Source organism: Delphinapterus leucas, chromosome 6 (genome assembly GCF_059928025.1).
Source record: "Delphinapterus leucas isolate spDelLeu-1000000601 "Yukka" chromosome 6, BTC_Dleu_Yukka2, whole genome shotgun sequence".
NCBI lineage: Eukaryota > Metazoa > Chordata > Mammalia > Artiodactyla > Monodontidae > Delphinapterus > Delphinapterus leucas.
Window position 1 is genome coordinate 25,728,622 of NC_143134.1, and position 24,092 is coordinate 25,752,713.

The window sequence follows — 24,092 nt, forward strand, 5'->3', positions numbered from 1 at the left end:
GAAATATTTAATTTGTAAGAGCTTACTTTCAAGTCAATTAAATAGAGCTCTTTTATAAATTAATTTTGAAAATACTATCTGGAGGTAGAGACATATCATATGTGTAATGTACACACAGACATATAAACAGACATAACTAGAGATCTCATAGCTTCATTTTAAAACTTAGTCATAAATCAGGTATTACAATGTATTTTAAACTAACTAGTTTATAAATAACAGCTGGAATAAGTTAAATGCATTTGCTCAGATGACTAAGGCTTTTTAATATTTGCAGAAAAGACTTTTAAGATTTGTATTTGTCCTTGATAAATTCTTAAGGAGGCCATGAATTAGATTTTGGGTGAGGGACCTTTCCAGCAGTTTAAGCTTTAAAAGTCCTTTTTTTTTTTCTTTTGGTTTCAGTTTTTACCTGATTGAGCTAACTAGGCTGAGTCTTAGGTTACTGTATTTACATTTCTGATTTGCATAGATTTGCAAGACAAAGACAGTTGGTTTTAATTCCCTGAAGAGCTGGTCTGTTGCCTAAATGATATCAAAAGATTGATTTGCCCAACTACATTTTCTTTAATTTGCTTTTTTAAAAAAATTAATATACCAGCAAGAAGATTGCCAACTAAACTGGAACTCAAGAGTTCTATGTTCTAGAACTTTAGGGTTTAATTTATCATGCCTTCAAAAGTTTGCACAAGGCTTTCAACAAAGGCCCTGTTTCTGAGTGTACAAGTTAAATCCAGAGCAATTTACCCTAGGGGCAAAAACAAAGATCTCAATTTTTGCTTTTATTAACCCCTGAATATTAGCTCCTAATTTTTATTTCATACTGTGTGGGCTCAGGTAACCCTATTGGTTTCCCAAAGTATTTTAAATTAATATTGCCTGAGGGGCAGATTTATATACACTGTCTTATAACACCAGGCAGGGGAAGCATTCCCCAGTGAGATATAATGTCTATCCCACAATATAATTAGGCAAAAGAGATATAGCCATCTTATATAAAGCCCATTTAAATATATCTATCTTTATAAACTTTCATTTCAATTCTATCAACTCTTATACCTAACTTTAGCCTCCATTAAGACTCCATCAACAAGTCTTGGTCATACAAGGAGTCCCAGAAACTTTCCTTTTTGTCCCCTGGCCATTTTATCTATTTTTGTATAAAAGGCTTTGGAGCTCGCAATGAGGAGTTGAGACAAGGCACTCAGGTCCTTTTATCAATCTTTTAATTTGATTAATTGGCCTAACTCTTGCCCCAAGCAATTGTTCAAGTATCTCAGTGTAATTTTCTTCCAGCCTTAATTTTTTTTAAACTGTGGCAAATAGAGCAGACTTGTTTGGGGCCCTTTAATGCTGGGTGGGGGCACCAATAGGAGATCCCTTTGGCTCATTCAACCTTAGGAAGTGTTGTGTCAAAACCTTTGTTTTAATCTCACAAATGTATGCTTTATTTATCCCCATTTCTTAATTACACTCTAAAGATTTCCATCCTGTTGGGACAAGTCTCTTTAAAATTTTCACCTTATAGGAAGATGTCTCTAGACTTTCACCTCAGCTTCTTCTCATTCCCCTGTGAAGCTAATTAATATTAATTAATCTAATGTTTTTGTCAGCATCTATAAGACCCATTGAGGGGAAGCCAAGACCACAAATAAGGCTTCCCAAACCATTGTTTTTTTTTGTTTTAAACTAAGAGAGTTCTTAAGGTTAGTCATTATATTTTTTGTACCCACCTTCTAATTTGATCTTTTCATAGGTACCAATAAAACAGTTTATAATGAGAGCTCTCTAAAAATTTACCAGTTTAGAAGTTTCTCCAACTTAAAGGATCCATCATCTGGCCATTGACCAGTAGTATCTTAATAGCGATTCAAACCAATAAAATGCAAGAAGCATACCCACAAGAAAGTGCAAAGAATGTTACCTTCACAAGATCTAGCAAGTTTAGTCCCAAAAATAGTTTAAGAAAGTAAAGACTTTCATTGTACAGGGGCACACAACTAAGGTTAAGATAACAAATGCTCCTTAAGGGCTGGGACCACTTATGACAAATTTCCCTGAGATCTGGCATAGCCAGACAAAAAGACTGCTTGGAATCCCATTCTATTTGAGTGCCTGCCAAATGTACACCATGTTCGTACTTTCAGGATGGCAGAGATCAAGCTCTCAAAACACAGAACAAAATGCCTAAGAAGATCAGATAGAAAATTTACATCTCAAAGACGCAGGGAGAGAAATACAAGTTCCTCTTAGAAGGGCTTTTGTTTCTTTAGGTTTAAGGTCAGAATTCTGAAAAGATGTTTTATCAAGCCAGGTTTTCTGTTTGTTGGTTTGTTTGTTTTTTAGCTGTGCACACAATTAATTAAAAAAGTAATTTTGGAATGTCAAAGAAACAACAACAACAACAATTTGACCACTTTTAGGGCAAGATTTCCTTTAGTTTCCAATTAAGTAAGTACTTGTAAGTATAAACACTGTACATACATAGTAAAATCTTCCCAGTGTCTCTCAACTGGGATAACGCAGTCAAGTGTCTTTAAACTGAGGAAAATCTTCCCAGCATTTTTCAACTGGACTCCCTTAGTACCTTTCAACTGGGGGGTGGGATTCTTCAGTATATTCCAACTGGGGGACCACGTACCTGTTATACACCACCAAATAAAGCTCAGGATCATCAACCAATAATCGGGATATCTGAGAACCAGGAGAGATTTACCCAAATTTGTCTGCCTTCACCAAGGAGGTGAATGGACACAAGAGACCCTTGCTGGTACCAAGATTCTGGATCCTCATAGAGTTCAGATGAAGGAAAGAAGTCTGCTCTGGGTCCCTTCATGGTTGTCAAAACTGTCAACTGAAGAAAAATGCACAACCTAAAAGTTGTGAGTTAAGTTTTCTTCAGGAATCTTACTGACTATAACCTGGGAGACAACCTCTCAGATACCTCTGAGAAAGTGCTCCAGACAGGTAAAGGGGGAGCCAGGATATACAGGAGTTTTTGCTGGGAAAAAAAATTAGCTGAGCATCAAAAGATTACTGCTAATCACAAAGAACAAGCATCTCAAGTTAATGATTTTAGCGCTTTCCTAAAGCACTAAATCAGTTTGGGCTCATTGAAATTATTCCTTAGATGTGCATCTTAACTATCTAAGGACCAGTATCCAAAGCACAAAATGCTTCCTGTTTTAATCCATCATGAATTTCTCTCAGTGCACCATCGAGGGGTAGCTACAGACTGATGGCTTGATGTTTTTGTAGAACTGGAATTGAGGGCAACATTCTTTGTTTACTGGAAAGGCAGGGAACATTCCCTGTCCACAAGACAAAAGAAGAAGTTGGGGTGGGGAGTGGGGTGAGGGGAGTAGCTAGTTATGGGAGGTTATCAGACAAAGCATAGTAAAGGAGGGTATGGTTGTAATGCAGATTTAAGTTGGTGCTTAAATGGTCCTCTCCATTGATAAGAGTTTCTAGAAATTTTGTCATCCTTCTCTTCAGGGTACAGAGAGGGAAACACCCTTACAAATATATTTCCCTTCTAAATGTAAATTTCCCTTACAAAAGGGTAATTTCTACTCAGTTTTCAGAGCTTTTCCTGTGTCTGCTGTTCCTTAAAAATAACCAGCTCAAAATAATCCATATGCCAAATAGGCATATTTTGGGATGGCATATAATATAAGCTTATATTTCTTATAATAATTCATATATTTCTTATAACAATTCTACATGTGTGATTTCATTTGAAGAAAGAGTCCTGCTAAAGCTAAAATTTTCAAAAATGCTGCGATATTGTGACTTATACTAGGAAATATATATTTGATCTTTGATCCTGTTCCTGGCACAGAGCTCCTAAAACCCTTGGAATTTCTTAAGTGAATGTAGGGGAGATGTTTCTGTTATGTTAATCAGGCGACTGTTGGAAAGCCCCAGAGGATGAGGGCTGGTTTCCAGTGAAGCTAAGCAGGTGGCTTGAGTGTTGAAATGTTGAATCCTCCCCCAAAGCCCCCCAGCCTCTTGAGGGGAGAGAGGGACTAGAGATTGAATTCAATTGCCAATGGCCAATAATTTAATCAATCATATCTAAGTAATGAAGCTTCCATACAATCCCAAAAGGACGAGGTTCAAGAACTTTTGGGATCGTGAACAGGTAGAGATTTGGGGAGAGTGGTGTGCTCAGAGAAGGCATGGAAGCTCCAAGCCCCTTCCCCACACTTTGTCCTATGCATTTCTTCCATCTACCTATTCCTGAGTTATATCCTTTTATAGTAAACCAGTAATCTAGTCAGTAAAATGTCTCTCTGAGTTCTGTGAGCACTCCAGCAAGTTAGCTGAACACAAGGAGGATGTCATGGAAACTTCCTATCCGTAGCCAGTCAGTCAGAAGAAGCACAGGTAACAACCTGGCCTTGTGATTGGCATCTGAAACTGAGGGCAGTCTTATAGGACTGAACGCTTAACTCGTGGGATCTGACTCTATTGCCAGGTAGATAGTGTCAGGACTGAGCTGAATTGTAGGACACCCAGCTGGTGCTGGAGAATTGCTTGGATGTGGGGAAACAATGCCCTCCCCACCACCACAGTGGAATTGAGGCAAGAGATAGATGGGCCCCAGGCTGAGCAGCTGGAGTTTGTCCCCTGTGGGGGGACAGGAGAGAGGAGGAGCTGAGCCCCATCCAGATAAAAGATAAAGAGACCACATATTTCTCATTCTTGAGGTCAAGGAGACCTTACTGACTACACATGAAGAGAAGGGCTCCTCGGGGGTCAAAAGGAGATGGGGTGCCACCCTATAGTAGGTGATATCAACCTACACATGGGCCTCTTCACTAGAATCCATCTTGCCTAAGAGATGCGTGCGCACACAGGGGAGGACCCTAAGATAAACCAGGCAGAGCAAGATGATTGGACAGAGGAAACCCAGAAGAAATGCCGCATATAGGAGATTCAAGGTACCATGAGGGCACGACTCTCTCTCTGAGTTCACCTGTGTGAGTCTATTCACACGTACTCTTTTTCCTCCTAATGAACACCTTAGTTGTTTCACTACTTTCCCTCTCCTTGTGGAAATTCATTTCTACAAAGTCAACAGGCCAAGTTCTTGTCACTGGCCACTGGTCCCTGGTGGTCTAGTGGCTAGGATCCAGTGCTCTTACTGCCACAGCCTGACTTCAGTCTCTGGCCGGGGAACCGAAATCCTGCTTCAAGCCGTTGCAGGCCAAGGTCACCCAAGGTCAGACCCAGCCAGTTTAAATGACTTGCTCAAGGTCACACAGTCAGTGAAGTAAATAGATGAGAACCTAGATGTCCTGAGTCTGGATATCTAATGTGTGTCCTCCCTATTTGATCCCCATAACCTAAGAAGTAGGTCCTATATCTGCTTAGATGTGAAAATGGGATTCAGAGAGTTAAATGATTAGGCCTAAGGCATAAAGGGTAGAGTTGGATTTTAGAATACAGGTTGTTTAAAATACTTTTCCTGCCAGTGTGGTGCACCATATGTTATACCACTGATTTGCTCATTTTCTGGTTTATTATATTCTTTCAGAATCTGATGAATGCTATGGACCACCTCCCAGAAAAGTATACTATGTGCTTGCTGAGTGTTAAATATAATGGGCATTCTGAAATTCATCCATGGGCAAAGGTCTAGGAAGAGGTTGTAGAGCGTAGGTTAGAAATAGTATCATGCTTGTAAATATTTAGCAATCTACTCTCCTCATGTACTTCTGCCATAAATATTTGTTGATATTTTCATTTATTCTAACGAGTAAGATGAAAGTGAAATAATAATGTATTGTTTTTCTAATGACATAAAGACCTTTTTGCCAAATCAGATAACAGTTTTCAAATACTGGAAAAATATTTCTCAATTCTTTGTGCTATTCACAATGTAATGGCAACAGTCACAACTTACTTTTAAGTTTAATCTGCATTATTAACGCTTTTCCTTCACTGTCTTGAGTCCAGACAATCAACAAAACAATAAATAAAGACCTGATTTGTAGCATTTGCCAATTTCTGTGGTACAAATACTCCCACCAGGGCAGATTTCAAGCTACCAATGTATTGAATACGGAGTTGGGATGATATGTGTAGTAGCACGTTATTATATAGAATTTATATACAATATATTATATAGTATTATATACAATAGACATAAATTCAAGAACAGATATTGTTAAAAAATAGTAATTAGAAATTGAGAGGCTTTTGTGTTTATTACCTTTGTTTTAAAATATAATTTATTTAATAAGTTAATATAACTTTTAATTATGGCTGCATTTGACAACTTGCTTATAAAATTCCTGACAGTATAACAATGGGCTCTTTCATGCCAGGTGTGAGCTTGCACACAACTGGTGAGAACCCACGGTACTGTACTATTTTGCCTCCTATCTACTCTGCTTATCGTGACTTGCTTAGCTTCCTTAGGACTTGGAAGCCTCCTCCTGCAATTTTCAAGCCTACTTTTTTCTTTTTTTGCTATCAAAATTGCCAAACTAAAAAGAAAGGCAATATTGTTGAGCCACTTCTCTCCACCTATGATGTCCCTGGGAGGGTTAAATTCTCCATGTTCTTCAGTCTTTTTCTCCCACTTTCTGCTAATCACTTTATAATTAAATTTCACTGTGTTTCTGGCAAGTATAATTTATGCTTTTCCCATTGACCTGCTACCTAAGGCCAGATTGAGAATACTCTGTGTGGGCCTATATAGACCTGAACTTTATATAATTTGGGGGAATATTTTAAGAAAATAGTACTCAAAATACAAATTCAAATAAGGTACAGGTCTTTGGAAATTCCTCTGCCTAAATTCACTTGGTTTCATAATAAATCCTCCTCTCTAGCTCCTAAATTCTGTCTTGAAAATGCATGGGTAGTTGGAGGGTTGTGTGTGTGTGTGTGTGTGTGTGTGTGTGTGTGCACGCACACACATGTACATTCATATCAACACAATGAGCAACATCCAGAGGAGAATGTGAGCTCGAGGGTGTGTTTTGGCAGGGTTGGGTCCAAGGTAACTTCACTTTCATCTGGAATCTCCCTGTTAATTTACTGGGTGATCCTCAGCAAGTTATTTGACTCCTGGAAGTCTCAGCTTTCTCAATTGTAAAATGAAGGGATTGTACTGAGTCCCTGTCAGTTTTTAATGGCACTTTAAATGTATTTTAAATTGTTAAGATATATGTGTTGGGGGGACAAGTATCTCAAAATAAGTATTTGTAGAATAAAAGTAGGATCTGTTCATGCTTATCACAATGAAGGGTGGTACACAGGTAAGCAAGCCATTATTTCCCATTTTAATTATTGTTGGAAAGAGTGACCTGTCAGAAGGAAGAGAGAGAACTGAATAAGAGATTGAGACTTATTTGTGTAATTTGTGTTTAAGTTCAGGCAATAGCCTCCTTTTAAACCTTTACTGCAGCTCTCCAGCTGTTTAACCCTTTATGACAGCTACCCAGCATCAGTACCATTGTTAGGCTAAATTATTTCTCCAGAAAAGGGGGTATGTCCTTCTCAGAAGAAATTTTCCAGTGGTAATCCCCTGAATTAAGTTCTGTCTCCCTCTGCTGGGCCTTTGTGTTCAACCCCAAGCCTATTGTTTTCTTGCCCCCTTTGATATGCTAAGTAAGGGTTTCATAGATTTCCCAACCTTACCCTCATTGGCTGCTATTTCTCATTCCACCTTCTTACTTTTTGCAACAATTCTCTAAGTTCCTTCAGCTGCTGACACCTTTCCCAGCCCATCTCTCTCTTCCATGTTAGAGCCCACCCACACCTTCAGTAATGACCCTATGGCCTCCATCCATGGGCTTCACCTGTGTGGAGGGCACAAGAGTGAGCTTGGGATTGTGAAGGAAGATCAAAGTGGAGTGGGTATTGCTAAGAGAGCTCTCTAAAATGGAGCTGAGAGGCCAATGAGGAAGTGCAGTTTATGCATGTCTCAGCCCAGATGGAATCTGAACTTTCACCACTTACTGTCTCAACATAGGCATCCAGAGCATCTGCCCAATGTTCCAGGAACTCATTGGACCCTTACCCTAAATGACTTGTGACAGCCTATCCCTTAAAGATAAAATATGTCCTTTTTGTATCAAAGTCAGTCATAATTCTTGTAACTTTAACAGCTGTATAGCTTTTGCCTTTTTAAGCCCCTGACTCTATTTCTTCCCTGAATACTCTTTCGGTTTTACCCAAATCTGTGTCTCCCAAATTACAATTCCTAATACCCCACATAAAACTCTTTGTTCTTTGTAGCTTTGATATTGCTTATTGTTTTACAGAATCCCAACTCACAATTTACCAAACATGTCACCTCAGCCTAATTATTTAATTTCTCTTTGTCTTGATTTCCTCATTTATCAAATACAGATAGTAAGGGTACTTAATCCATATGTTTCTTGTAAAGATTAAATCAGTAGTCAATGTGCATTAAAGACTTAGCAGAGTACTTGCAGACAGTAAAGACTAAGTAGATGTGAGATATTATATGTTTATACTATTATATGTCACATTATATTATATATTTCTGTGCATACTCCAAAGGCAGGGCTTGTAGGCAATACAAACACTCTTATTCCAACAGCACAGCTGACAAACTTTACTGAAAAGTTGAAATTTTTGGTAAAGTCAATTATTTTGCATCGTGTAAAAACCCCTCTCCTATCTATCTCCCTTCAAAAATCAAAGTTTTCTGAATTTATACCTATATTTCTATAACACTTTATAATTGAACTTATTCTTGGTTATTACTAAACATTGTCAGTTTTACCTCTTCCTTTCCTATCTGGATGCCTTTTACTTTCTTTTTTCTTGCCTTATTGCACCAAATGGGACCTTCAGTACAATGTTGAGTAGGAGTGATGAGGTGACCATTCTTGCTTTGTTCCTGATCTTAGGGAAAAACTTTAATATTTCACCACTAAATGATATTGTCTGTAATTATTTTGTAGATGTCTGTGATGGTCAATTTTGTGTGTCAACTTTACTATGCTAAGGGATGTACAGATAGCCGGTAAACATTATTTCTGGGTATGTATGTAAGAGTATCTCCAGAAGAGATTACCATTTGGTTTAGGAGACTGAGAAAAGAAGATCATCCTCACCAATGCTGGTGGGCATCATCCAATCTGTTGAGTGTGTGAATTGAACAAAAAGGCGGCCTGCTTACTTGACCTGAGACATGCATCTTCTGCCCTCATACATTGTCACTCCTGGTTTGTGGGCTTTTGGATTCAGACCAGAACTTATTTACACCATTGGCTCCCAATTTTCAGGACTTTGAACTTGGAAAGAATTACACCATTTTCTGGGTTCATAAGCTTGCAGACAGCAGATTGTGGAACTTCTTAGCCTCCATAATTGTTTGAGCCAATTCCTATGAATAAATCTCTTCTTATATCTATCTATATCTAATCTATCTATCTATATACTATTGGTTCTTTTTTGCTCAGAGAACTCTAAGCCAATGTCCTTCATCAAACTGAGGATGTACCCTTATACTCCTAATTTTCTGAGAGTTGTTTTTGTCATGAATGGATTTCAAATTTTGACAAATGTTTTTTCATCCTCAGTTTTTTATAGTTACAAAATAATCCTAATTAATGGACATATACGTTGTTCACAAATTTGCTGTTACAATAAAAATTGTGGTAAGCAGCACCATATCAATATCTCTAAGATAAATTTCCAGGAGCAGGAATATGGAAAGGGTGTTTATTTATAATTTTGATAAGTATAAACAATTGCCCTTCATAGGGATTGTACAAATGTACATTCCCTCCACCAATGTAAAGGAGTTCTCATTTCCTTTCAGGGTTGCTAACAGAGGGTAATTTTATTTTATTTGTTTATTTATCTATTTATTTTGCAGTATGTGGGGCTCTCACCGCTGTGGCCTCTCCCGCTGCGGAGCACAGGCTCCGGATGCGCAGGCTCAGCAGCCATGGCCCACGGTCCCAGCCGCTCCGCGGCACGTGGGATCCTCCCGGACCGGGGCACGAACCCGCGTCCCCTGCATCGGCAGGCGGACTCTCAACCACTGCGCCACCAGGGAAGCCCCTATTTTTATTTACTTTATTATATTTCATTTTTGGCTGCACTGGGTCTTTGTTGCTGCTTGCGGGCTTTCTCTAGTTGCCGCAAGCGGGGGCTACTCTCCGTTGTGGTGTGCGGGCTTCTCATTGCGGTGGCTTTAATAGAGGGTAATTTTATTTTTAACTTATTTATTTTTTAAGATATATTTATTTATTTAATTTATTTTTGGCTGCGTCAGGTCTTAGTTGCGGCACGCGGGATCTTCATTGAGGCATGCGGGAACTTTCGCTGTGGTGCGCGGGCTCTTCATTGTGGTGTGCGGCTTCTCTCCAGTTGTGGTGTGTGGGTTTTCTCTTCTCTAGTTGTGTTGCACAGGCTCAAGGGCACATGGGCACTGTAGTTGTGGCACGCGGGTTTCAGAGCGCGTGGGCTCTGTAGTTTGCGGCACGCGGGCTCTAGTTGAGGCTCAGTAGTTGTGGCACACAGGCTTAGTTGCCCTGCGGCATGTGGGATCTTAGTTGCCTGACCAGGGATTGAATCCACATCCCCTGCATTGTAAGGCAGATTCTTTATCACTGGCACCAGGGAAGTCCCAACAGAGGGTAATTTTAAACTTTAGGATTTTCCCAATCTAAATTGGTAAAAAGTGGCTTTTCAGTAAATTTATAAATTGCATCTCTTCTTATGAGTGACAGTAACTATCTTCTATTTAAGGGCCTTTTTGTATTTACTCTTCCCACCTTTTGCCCTTTTCTTTTTTTACTCTTTGTGTGTGTGTGTGTGTGTGTGTGTGTGTTTATGATTTTCTTATTGATTTTTAGGAAATTGTTTATTATGTATCAATGTTTTTTAGCCAATTTATTCTCTTTTGACTTTGCTTTTGGTATGTGTGTAAAGGCTATATTTTAGCTTAAGTGAGTCACATTATTTCCATTATTTTTTTCTGATGAGCCTTTAGAAATGGGCCTTATGAGAAAATCTGGGAAACACTGTAATTTTATCAATTCTTTTGACAAATCATCTTGTGGAAAGATGTCCACAGTAGTAAACCTTACAATAATAGTGTGCTGATTCCTGCTAATTTGTTTTTCACAGAAAGTACTCCATATAACTTGTTTCTTCTTTCATTGGTGTGGATAGAAGGTACAGTCCTCACTCACTCACATCATACCTTTAGTATTAGAGGAGCAGTAAAGGTGAAGAAACAGAGTCACACTATTTGATGCATATGGAGTTATGATGTCCCCTTGGACTCATGGTCACCTTGAAATGATTAGTGGCTTGGTTTCAAATAGAATGTTCCATACTTCTGAGGGTATACTCATCATTGGTATCTTAGCCCAAATCACATGTGGTAGTAGGAGAGTCCCAGGGCCTCATTTTACAACCCAGACTCTCCAACTTGGGGATTTCTGAGAGCCTAATATTTTAGCCCTTACTTGGATATCAAAGTGCTGAGTTCACAGTGATAAACTCAACCAACTCTTTATTTAACTTGTACTGTCATTGCCTTCAGTGTATGACACCATCTCATATGATGCTGGCACATACAATGGAAACAAAAGTTACTTTTTCTTTTAAAATTAATATTAAAGATATAGTGTTATGACATTAATGTCTTCCTTCCTTCTCTCTAACTTCCATTTTCTATAGCTTTTTTTAACCTCAACTCAACTGACCCACTTTTTCCTTAGCTTTTTTTGGATCAGTGTCTCAGTTCCTTTTTTCTTCTTCTTAGGACATACAGGAAAATCTCTTCCTAGAGCTAATTATGTTCATGTTTGTTACACTATTGAGAAATTTATTTTAATACATCAAAAAATATATTTTTAGAACATCCCAGGAAGAATGAGTATACTGGTCAATTTCAGTTACACCCGCTGCTTGAGGAAATCTACAGAGGTGGAGATATCGAGAGTAAAGTGAAGAATTTCATTCATTTATGTTTTTTGTCAAAGTTTTAAAAGTACTTAATCATAGTAGTCATCATTCATTTATTGATGTTTCTATTTAACAAAGAGTTGTTAAAATAAATGCGTGCAAAATTATTTTCATACTCCGAGTTTTTAAAAAAGTAGATGGTTGATATAATCATTATCATCAAAGACAACTGGTGTACATCTAAGAAGGCAAGACAAACAATAATGTAAATCAATTTCTGGAAAAATAGAATGGTGGAGGCAATACAGAGCCAAAGCACAATATACCATAGCAGTATTTTTCCAGCCCCCTACTTCATATTTAGGTGCTTACAGCATCTTTAAACCTTTTCTAACTAATTTTAGTGAGGAGCAGGGCAATAAGTAAAGTCAGTGTTTGCATGTATAGTGTCTTTGCATGAATTACCCAAAGATGCCCACTTTGGTAAATAAATTACAAAAAGGCATTCACTTCTGAGTACGTAAAACATATAAAGATCCATGTCATGCATAGATTTTCCTATCTACTCCCATATGCCTGCTCAAACAGGCCATAAGTACCTTGACCCTAGCATATTACAAAATGCCTGCATGTAGTAGATGCCTAATAAAACTTGTTGATTTGAATTGACCCTATACTTTTCTTCCTCTGTCCCTCCAGCTGTTAATAATATTACTTGTCACAACCTACTGCCAATGCATTAAGTGCCAGAGATGTCAAGGTTTTCTGACTGAGTCCCCAGTGAAGCCAGAGCAGCTTACAAAAACCACAAGAGACCCAATGCATTAATACATTGCTGGGAAAATGATGGATCAAAGCTGCCACCAGGATCAAAGCTGCCTCCAGACCCCAGGCCATGGATGTTAAATCTAGCCATCCACAGATTGGTCCCTTCTCCCTAAGTCTCAGGTATTTCTCCATAGAAGCTGTGACAATAAGAGAAACAGGCACAGGGCAGAACTCAAAGTTTTCTCTCTTCTCCATCCTGGCCCCTTGTACGTGGATTGTTCTTTTGTACTTAGAAGAAGATTTAGAAGAATATTTTCCTGCCAACAAATTTCTGGTGAGCCATCCACAAGTGCTCCTGATATGTACAGGCTTAAAACTTAGAGGAAAAATGACTTTGAAGTTAGATATGGGTTTGAATGCCCACTCTTCTACTTACTAGCTATGAGTCTTTAATTTCCAAGCTACTTAATTTCTCTGCACCTCAATTCATTCATCAATAAAGAGAAGATAAAAATACCATTCCTAGTGGGCTGTGGGGAGAATATAGCAAATGTAAATATAAACAAATGCCTAACACAGTGCCTGGCCCAGAGTTGATGCAGAGAAAATGACAGCTATTATTTATTGAAGCAACATCTGAGCAAATACATGCTACTACTGTGCTGACATATCCTACTGGTCATACAGCAGTGAAAGAAGAGGGGTTGAGGAAGGGAGTTCAGAACAATGAATATAGTCATTAAAGGTATAGAGAAGATAGGGTGGTTATTCTAGGCAGGGAAGACCACATGAGCGAAAACGTAGAGGTCAGAGTAAAAATCTTTATTTGGGGAAAGAGTAGAGGCCATGCTGTCTGAGGCAGAGCTTCCACTTTAGATGAATGAAGAATAAATTGGCTGAATTGGAGAAGTATAGGGAGTATGATGATTTATTGTTGCTCTACTTATCCCACTCCCATTGACTTGCAATTTAGATCACTAGATCACCATTAATGGGCTTAAAGGACTCTCAGTTTTAATTTAGCTCAGTCTGACTCAGGAGATGGTCTTGGGATTGCATCTCCAGGCAGTCACATTCTGGTGATATGAGCCTGGACTTTGCACATAACTTTTTTCATCTATAATGAAACAATGATGCCAAACCCATAGAATTATTGCAAGGATTAGAAAAGAAGATGCATGTGAGAGCCTGGAACCACAGCCTCGATCTCAGGGGTCAACCCTCAGTGACTCATCCATGACATAATCTCTGCTGCTATGGCCATCCCTTCTGGGAACACAAAGACTTTAAGGAAAGTTTCACCATCTTTGGCTTATATGGCCAAATTTTGCAGATCTTATTATTGATCTTTCCCTTTTAGAAATTTCTCCTGTTGTGTCCTAAGAGTGAGTTGCTTTGGATTGTGAAATCTTTGTGTTTCACCTTTGGATAAAGAGGAATTGTCTCAGGTTAGCAACTGAGAGATTTCTAAGACTGAAAAACACTCTAGACATGTTGGGACACTGTCAGAGGGATGAGGGAGTCAGAGCAGTAACTTAGTCTAAGTATTTCTTTAATCTCGTTTCTCATGTAGATTTCCATTTTAGGTCTGGAAGCCTGGATGAGAAGGTAAAGGATTTGAGCCAGGATAAAATAGGGAGTTCCCCTTACTAGAACTTTAGAGCAGGCTTTCTGAGTTAAGTCTGTTCAGAGACCAAATTTGCTGAAAAGTCAATCATTATGAGTAACTGATCTATGAGGATCAGAGAATAGAGTTGCCAATGTGATTCAATGGAAAAATGATAGGTTTTTTTGTGTGTGTGTGTGGCTGTGCTGTGGGTCATTGCGGGATAGATCCCTGACCAGGGACCCGTGCCCACTGCAGTGGAAGCGCAGAGTCTTAACCAATGGACCACCAAGGAAGTCCCAGAAAAGGGATAGTCTTTTTAACAAATAGTGCTGAAACAATTTGACTATGGTAAAAAGAAGCAAACAATTGTTATCACCACCACCACCACCACCATATCAACAAGAAAAAACAGCTCTATCCCTAGCTTGCACTATATATAAAAATTAACTAGAAATGGACTAAATGCAAGACAGAGTGGACAACACCAATGTGCATACACGTTCATATACACACCTGCACGCATATACTCACACACACACAAGCTTACATATGAAAGTAGTAACTTACAGTTTTGTTGTTAGCCAGAGAGATTAAGTTTTGAGTAGAGGAATGGGATGTTATGTTGTATCTTAGAAATTTTACCTGGCTGTTATATTATTAGTAGACTAATGGGTAAAAAGGGAAATAGAGAGAGGAAGGGAAGATTATTGTAATAATCCATGTAAGACTTGATGATGGTAGCATCAAAGAGTAAAAAAATGGTCAGATTCTGCATATATTTTGAAGCAGAGCTTTTAGGATTTCTTGATTGATTGACTATGCCTGGTGGAAGAAAGGAAGGATTGAAAGATAAATTCCAGAGAAAATGGAAAAAGTTGACATCAACTGGGTGGAGAAAATTGGGGAAATACTAGGTTTTAAGATCAATAGTTGTTTTTTACATGTAGATTCTAAATGCCTATTAGAAAGCCAAGTGGAGATATTTATTTATTTTTTAACTTTATTGAGAAATAATTGACAAATTGTATGTATTTAAAGTGTACAATATGATGATTTGATATACATATACATTGTAGAATGATTACCAAGATCAAGATAATTAACACATCCATCACCACACACAGGCAACATAGATAACTAGTGTGTGTGTGCGCATGTGTGTGCATGTTTTGAGACTGCCTAAGATCTACTCTCAGCAACTTTCAATTATAAAATACCATGTTATTAACTATGGTCAACATGCTGTATATTAGATCTTTAGAATGTTTTTTTTTGCGGGAGGGCACACCAGGCGGCTGGCAGGATCTAGTTCCCTGATAAGGGATTGAACACAGGCCCCAGAGGTGAAAGAGCTGAGTCCTAACCACTGGGCCACCAGGGAATTCCCTAGAACTTCTTTTTTTTAAACATCTTTATTGGAGTATAATTGCTTAACAATGGTGTGTTAGTTTCTGCTTTATAACAAATTGAATCAGCTATACATATACATATATCCCCATATCTCTTCCCCCTTGAGTCTCCCTCCCTCCCACCCTCCTTATCCCACCCCTCTAGGTAGTCACAAAGCACCGAGCTGATCTCCCTGTGCTATGTGGCTGCTTCCCACTAGCTATCTATTTTACACTTGGTAGTGTATATATGTCCATGCCACTCTCTCACTTCATCCAGTCTTACGCTTCCCACTCCCCGTGTCCTCAAGTCCATTCTCTAGGTCTGCGTCTTTATTCCTGTCCTGCCCCTAGGTTGTTCAGAACCATTTCTCTCTTGTTTTTAGATTCCATATATATGTGTTAGCATACAGTATTTGTTTTTCTCTTTCTGACTTACTTCACTCTATATGACAGACTCTAGGTCCATCCACCTCACTACAAATAACTCAATTTCGTTTCCTTTTATGGCTGAGTCATATTCCATTGTATATATGTGCCACATGTTCTTTATCCATTCATCTGTCGATGGACACTTAGGTTGCTTCCATATCCTGGCTATTGTAAACAGAGCTGCAATGAACATTGTGGTACATGACTGTTTTTGAGTTATGGTTTTCTCAGGGTATATGCCAAGAAGTGGGATTGCTGGGTCCTATGGTAGTTCTATTTTTAGTTTTTTAAGGAACCTCCATACTGTTCTCCATAGTGGCTGTATCAATTTACATTCCCACCAACAGTAGAAGAGGGTTCCCGTTTCTCCACACCCTCTCCAGCATTTATTGTTTGTAGATTTTTTGATGATGACTATTCTGACTGGTGTGAGGTGATACCTCATTGCAGTTTTGGTTTGCATTATTCTAATGATTAGTGATGTTGAACATCCTTTCACGTGTTTGTTGGCAATATCTTCTTTGGAGAAATGTCTATTTAGGTCTTCTGCCCGTTTTTGGATTGGGTTGTGTTTTTTTGATATTGAGCTTCATGAGCTGCTTGTATATTTTGGAGATTAATCCTTTGTCAGTTGCTTCATTTGCAAATATTTTCTCCCACTCTGAGGGGTGTCTTTTTGTCTTGTTTATGGTTTCCATTGCTGTGCAAAAGCTTTGAAGTTTCATTAGATCCCATTTGTTAATTTTTGTTTTTGTTTCCATTTCTTTAGGAGATGGGTCAAAAAGGATCGTGATGTGATTTATGTCATACAGTGCTCTGCCTATGTTTTCCTCTAAGAGTTTTATAGTGTCTGGACTTACATTTAGGTCTTTAATCCATTTTGAGTTTAATTTTGTGTATGGTATTAGGGAGTGTTCTAATTTCATCTTTTACATGTAGCTGTCCAGTTTTCTCAGCACCACTTACTTAAGAGGCTGTCTTTCCTCCATTGTATACTCTTGCCTCCTTTATCAAAGATAAAGTGACCATTTGTGTGTGGGTTTATCTCTGGGCTTCCTATCCTGTTCCATTGATCTATATTTCTGTTTTTGTACCAGTACCGTACTGCCTTGATTACTGTAGCTTTGTAGTATAGTCTGAAGTCTTGGAGCCTGATTCCTCCAGCTCCGTTTTTCTCTCTCAGGATTGCTTTGGCTATTCAGGGTCTTTTGTGTTTCCATACAAATTGTGAAATTTTTTGCTCTAGCTCTGTGAAAAATGCCATTGGTACTTTGATAGGCATTACACTGAATCTATAGATTGCTTTGGGTAGTAGAGTCATTTTCACAATGTTGATTCTTCCAGTCCAGGAACATGGTATATCTCTCCATCTGTTTGTATCATGTTTAATTTCTTTCATCAGTGTCTTATAGTTCTCTGCAGACAGGTCTTTTGTCTCCATAGGTAGGTATATTCCTAGGTATTTTGTTCTATTTGTTGCATTGGTAAATGGGACTGTTTCCTTAATTTCTCTTTCAGATTTTTCATCATTAGTGTATAGGAATGCAAGAGATTTCTGTGCATTAGTTCTCTATCCTACTACTTTACCAAATTCATTGATTAGCTCTAGTAGTTTTCTGGTAGCATCTTTAGGATTCTCTATGTATACTATCATGTCATGTGCAAAGAGTTACAGTTTTACTTCTTCTTTTCTGATTTGGATTCCTTTTATTTCTTTTTCTTCTCTGATTCCTGTGGCTAATACTTCCAAAACTAGGTTGAATAATAGTGGTGAAAGTGGGCAACCTTGTCTTGTTCCTGATCTTAGAGGAAATGGTTTCAGTTGTTCACCATTGAGAACAATGTTGGCTATGGGTTTGTCATATATGGCCTTTATTATGTTGAGGTAAGTTCTCTCTATGCCTACTTTCTGGAGGATTTTCATCATAAATAGGTGTTGAATTTTGTTGAAAGCTTTTTCTGCATCTGTTGACATGGTCATATGGTTTTTCACCTTCAATTTTTTAATATTGTGTATCACATTGATTGGTTTGCATGTATTGAAGAATCCTTGCATTCCTGGGATAAACCCTACTTGATCATGGTGTATGATCTTTTTAATGTGCTGTTGGATTCTGTTTGCTAGTATTTTGTTGAGGATTTTTGCATCAATGTTGATCAGCGATATTAGACTGTAGTTTTCTTTTGTTGTCACATCTTTGTCTGGTTTTGGTATCAGGGTGATGGTGGCCTCGTAGAATGTGTTTGGGAATGTTCCTCCCTCTGCTATACTTTGTAAGAGTTTGAGAATGATAGGTGTTAGCTCTTCTCTAAATGTTTGATAGAATTCACCTGTGAAGCCATCTGGTCCTAGGATTTTCTTTGTTGGCAGATTTTTAATCACAGTTTCAATTTCAGTGCTTGTGATTTTTCTGTTTATGTTTTCTATTTCTTCCAGGTTCAGTCTTGGAATATTGTGCTTTTTTAAGACTTTGTCCATTTATTCCAGGTTGTCCATTTTATTGGCCTAGAGTTTCTTGTAGTAATTTCTCATGAACCTTTGTATTTCTGCAGTGTCAGTTGTTACTTCTCCCTTTTCATTTCTAATTCTATGGATTTGAGTCTTCTCCCTTTTTTTCTTGAGAAATCTGGCTAATGGTTCATCAATTTTGTTTATCTTCTCAAAGAGCCGGCTTTTAGTTTTATTGATCTTTGCTATTGTTTCCTTCATTTCTTTTTCAGTTATTTCTGATCTATCTTTATGCTTTCTTTCCTTCTGCTAACTTTGTTTTTTTTGTTTGTTTGTTTGTTCTTCTTTCTCTAATTGCGTTAGGTGTAAGTTTAGGTTGTTTATTTGAGATGTTTCTTGTTTCTTGAAGTAGGATTGTAATGCTATAAGCTTCCCTCTTAGAACTGCTTTTGCTGCATCCCATAGGTTTTGGGTCGTCATGTTTTCACTGTCATTTATTTCTAGGTATTTTTTTATTTCCTCCTTGATTTCCTCAGTGACCTCTTGACTATTAAGTTGTGTATTGTTTAGCCTCCATGTATTTGTATTTTTTACAGATATTTTCCTGTAATTGATATCTAGTCTCATAGCATTGTGGTCAGAAAAGATACTTGATATGATTTCAATTTTCTTAAATTTACCAAGGCTTGATTTGTGAGCCAAGGTATGATCTATCCTGGAGAATGTTTCATGAGCACTTGAGAAGAATGTGTATTGTGTTATTTTTGGATGGAATGTCCTATAAATATCAATTAAGTCCATCTTGTTCAATGTATCATTTAAAGTTTATGTTTCCTTATTTATTTTCATTTTGGATGATCTGTCCATTGGTAAAAGTGGGGTGTTAAAGTGCCCTATTATGATTATGTTACTGTTTTTTCCCCTTTAATGGCTGTTAGCATTTGCCTTATATATAGAGGTGCTCCTATGTTGGGTGCATAAATATTTTCAATTGTTGTATCTTCTCCTTGGATTGATTCTTTGATCATTATGTAGTATCCTTCTTTGTCTCTTGTAGTAGTCTTTATTTTATAAAGTCTATTTTGTCTGATATGAGAATTGCTACTCCAGCTTTCTTTTGATTTCCATTTGCATGGAATATCTTTTTCCATCCTCTCACTTTCAGTCTGTATGTGTCCCTAGGTCTGAAGTTGGTGTCTTGTAGACAGCATATAGATGGGTCTTGTTTTTGCATGCATTCAGCAGTCTAGGTCCTTTGCTTGGAGCATTTAATCCATTTACATTTAAGGTAGTTATTGATATGTATGTTCCTATTACCATTTTCTTAATTGTTTTGAGTTTGTTATTGTAGGTCTTTTCCTTCTCTTGTGTTTCCTGCCTAGAGGAGTTCCTTTAGCATTTGTGGTAAAGCTGGTTTGGTGGTGCTGAATTCTCTTAGCTTTTGCTTGTCTGTAAAGCTTTTAATTTCTCCATCAAATCTGAATGAGATCCTTGCTGGGTAGAGTAATCTTGGTTGCAGGTTTTTCTCCTTCATCACTTTCAGTATGTCCTGCCACTCCCTTCTGGCTTGCAGAGTTTCTGCTGAAGGATCAGATGTTAACCTTATGGGTATTCCCTTGTATGTTATTTGTTATTTTTCCCTTGCTGCTTTTGATATTTTTTCTTTGTATTTAATTTTTGATAGTTTGATTAGTTTGTGTCTTGGCATGTTTCTCCTTGCTTTTATCCTGTATGTGACTTTCTGTGCTTCCTGGACTTGATTGACTCTCTCCTTTCCCATATTAGGGAAGTTTTCAACTATAATCTCTTCAGATATTTTCTCAGTCCCTTTCTTTTTCTATTCTTCTCTGGGACCCCTATAATTCAAGTGTTGGTGTGTTTAATCTTGTCCCAGAGGTCTCTGAGACTGTCCTCAATTCTTTTCATTCTTTTGTCTTCATTCTGCTCTGTGGAAGTTATTTCCACTACTTTATCTTCCAGCTCACTTATCCCTTCTGCTGCCTCTGTTATTCAGCTATTGATTCCTTCTAGAGAATTTTTAATTTCATTTATTCTCTTGTTCATCATTGTTTGTTTGCTCTTTAGTTCTTCTAGGTCCTTGTTAAACGTTTCTTGTATTTTCTCCAACTATTTCCAAAATTTTGGATCATCCCTATTATCATCACTGAATTCTTTTCCAGGGTGACTGCCTATTTCCTCTTCATCTCTTTGTTCTGGTGGGTTTTTACCTGGCTCCTTCATCTGCTGTGTGTTTCTCTGTCTTTTCATTTTGCTTAACTTACTGTGTTTGGGGTCTCCTTCTCACAGGCTGCAGGTTCGTAGTTCCCATTGTTTTTGTTGTCTGCCCACAGTGGCTAAGGTTGGTTCAGTGGGTTGTGTAGGCTTCCTGGTGGAGGGGACTAGTGCCTGTGTTCTGGCGGATGAGGCTGGATCTTGTCTTTCTGGTGGGCAGGACCATGTCTGGTGGTGTGTTTTGGGCTGTCTGTTACCTTATGATTTTAGGCAGCCTCTCTGCTAATGGGTGGGGTTGTGTTCCTGTCTTGCAAGTTGTTTGGCATAGGGTTTCCAGCACTGTAGCTTGCTGGTCGTTGAGTGGAGCTGGGTCTTAGGGTTGACATGGAGATCTCTAGGAGAGCTTTTGCTGTTTGATATTACGTGGAACCTGGAGGACTCTGGTGTCCAACGTCCTGAACTCAGCTCCCCCGCTTCAGAGGCAAAGGCCTGACATCCAGCTGCAGCACGAAGACCCTGTCCACCGCACAGCTCAGAAGAAAAGGGAGAAAGAAAGAGAGAAAGAAAGAAAGAAAGAAAGAAAGAGAAAGAAATGAAAGTTATTAAAATAAAAATTAAAAGATTTATTAAAAATTTAAAAAATAAAAAAGTAATTAAGAAAAACTAAAGAAGGAGAGAAGAAAGCAGCCAAACCAAAAACTAAATCCACCAATGATAACAAGTGCTAAAAACTATACTTAAAAAAAAAAAACAACAGGGCTTCCCTGGTGGTGCAGTGGTTGAGAGTCCTCCTGCCGATGCAGGGGACACGGGTTCGTGCCCCGGTCCAGGAAGGTCCTACATGCTGCAGAGCGCTAGGCCCGTGATCCATGGCCATTGAGTCTGTGCTTCTGGAGCCTGTGCTCTGCAATGGGAGAGGCCACAACAGTGAGAGGCCCGTGTACCGCAAAAACAAAAAAACAAACAAACAAAAAATGGACAGACATAACCCTAGACAAATGGTAAAATCAAAGATATACAGACAAAATCACACAAAGAAGCATACACATACAAACTCACAAAAAGAGAAAAACAAAAAAATATATATATATATATCTATATATATATATAAAAGGAAGAGAGCCACCAAATCAATAAACAAATCTACCAATGATTATAAACTCTAAATCCTAAACTAAGATAAACATAAAACAAGAAACAAATTAGATGCAGAAAGCAAACCCCAAGTGTACAGTTGCTCCCCATCTGGGGATGATTCACTGTCTATTCATGTATTCCAGAGAGCCAGGGTACATCAAGTTGATTGTGGGGATTTAATCCGCTGCTTCTGAGGCTGCTGGAAGAAATTTCCCTTTCTCTTCTTTGTTTGCACAGCTCCTGGGGTTCAGCTTTGGATTCAGCCCGCCTCTGGGTGTAGGTCGCCTGAGGGCGTCTTTTCTTCGTTCGAACAGGATGGGGTTAAAGTAACAGCTAATTAGGGAGCTCTGGCTCACTCAGGCCAGGGGGAGGGAGGGGTACAGGATGCGGGACGATCCTGCAGCGGCAGAGGCCGGTGTGACTTTGCAACAGCCTGAGGCGCGAAGTGTGTTCTCCTGGGGAAGTTGTCCCTGGATCTCGGGACCCTGGCAGTGGCGGGCTGCACAGGCTCCTGGGAGGGGAGGTGTGGATAGTCACCTGTGCTCGCACACAGGCTTCTTGGTGGCGGCAGCAGCAGCCTTAGCGTCTCATGCCTGTCTCTGGGGTCCGCGCTGATAGCCGCGGCTCATGGACGTCTCTGGAGCTTGTTTAGGCGGTGCTCTGAATCTCCTCTCCTCACGCACCCTGATGCAATGGTCTCTTGCCTCTTAGGCAGTTGCAGACTATTTCCCGGACTCTCTCCTTGCTAGCTATGGCGCACTAGCCCCCTTCAGGCTGTGTTCACGTAGCCAACCCCAGTCCTTTCACTGGGGTCTGACCTCCAAAGCCCGAGCCTCAGCTCCCAGCCCCCGCCCGCCCCGGCGTGTGAGCAGACAAGCCTCTCAGGCTGGTGAGAGCTGGTCGTCACCGATCCACTGTGCGGGAATCTCTCCGCTTTTCCCTCTGCACCCCTATTGCTGTGCTCTCCTCCGTGGCTCCGAAGCTCCCACCCCCTCGTCCCCACCAGTGAAGGGGCTTCCTAGTGTGTGGAAACTTTTCCTCTTTCACAGCTCACTCCCAGAGGTTCAGGTCCTGTCCCTATTTTTTTGACTCTGTGTTTTCTTTTTTCTTTTGTGCTACCCAGGTACATGGGGAGTTTCTTGCCTTTTAGGAAGTCTGAGGTCTTCTGCCAGCATTCAGTAGGTGTTCTGTAGGAGTTGTTCCCCATGTAGACGTATTTCTGATGTATTTGTGGGGAGGAAGGTGATCTCCATGTCTTACTCCTCTGCCATCTTGAAGATCTCTAGAACTTCTTTTTATAACTGAGAATTTCTGCATGAAGTTATTTAATAGGCAATTAGATATATAAAAGTCTGGAATTTAGAAGAGAGGTTCAGACTGAAGATGTACATTTTTGATTCAGGTAAATGGTGTTTAAAGCCATGGAACTAAATAGAATCATCTTGAAGACAGGGTCAAAGACTAAGCACTGGGGCAATTAAACTTTTACAGGCCAAGAAGATGAATAGGAACTAACAAAGGAAATTGAGAAGGAATAGCTAATCAGAGGGAAGGATAGCAAATGGTGGAGTTTTGGAGATCAATGGGAGTGTTATGAAGAAAGAGCAACCAGCTGGTTCAAATTATGCCAGGAAGTCAAGTAAGAGGAGAAAGGAGAATTGACTATTGGGTTTAGCATCATGGTCGTTGCCAATAACCTTAACAAAAGTAAGTTTGGTAGAGTGAAAGTGACAGCTTCATTAGACTTTGAGATTGGAGAGGGAAAGTAGAAACAGTGAGTAGAGACACATCAGGCAATTTTGCTGTAAAGAACATATAAATGGAATGGTAGTTGGAAATGAATGTGGGATCAAGGGGCTTTTGCTTTGTTTTTAAGTAGAAACTATTACAGCATGCTTGCATGCTGATAGAGTGATTCATTAAGGAAGTGTTGGGGAGTGGGAAATTTCCCCCTCTACCTCTCCTGAATTCTTGTGGCAGGACTAATAATAAAATTGACACAAGACAGATTAACAGGAGAAAAAGAACCAAATGTTAATTCATGCAAATGGAAGTCTCATAGAAATAGGACCTAAGAAGTGGCCACAGCTTTTATACTTTTTAGACAAAGAAACAATAAACTGGTGAAAAATTGACAGGACAAAGAAACTTAGGTTTGGAG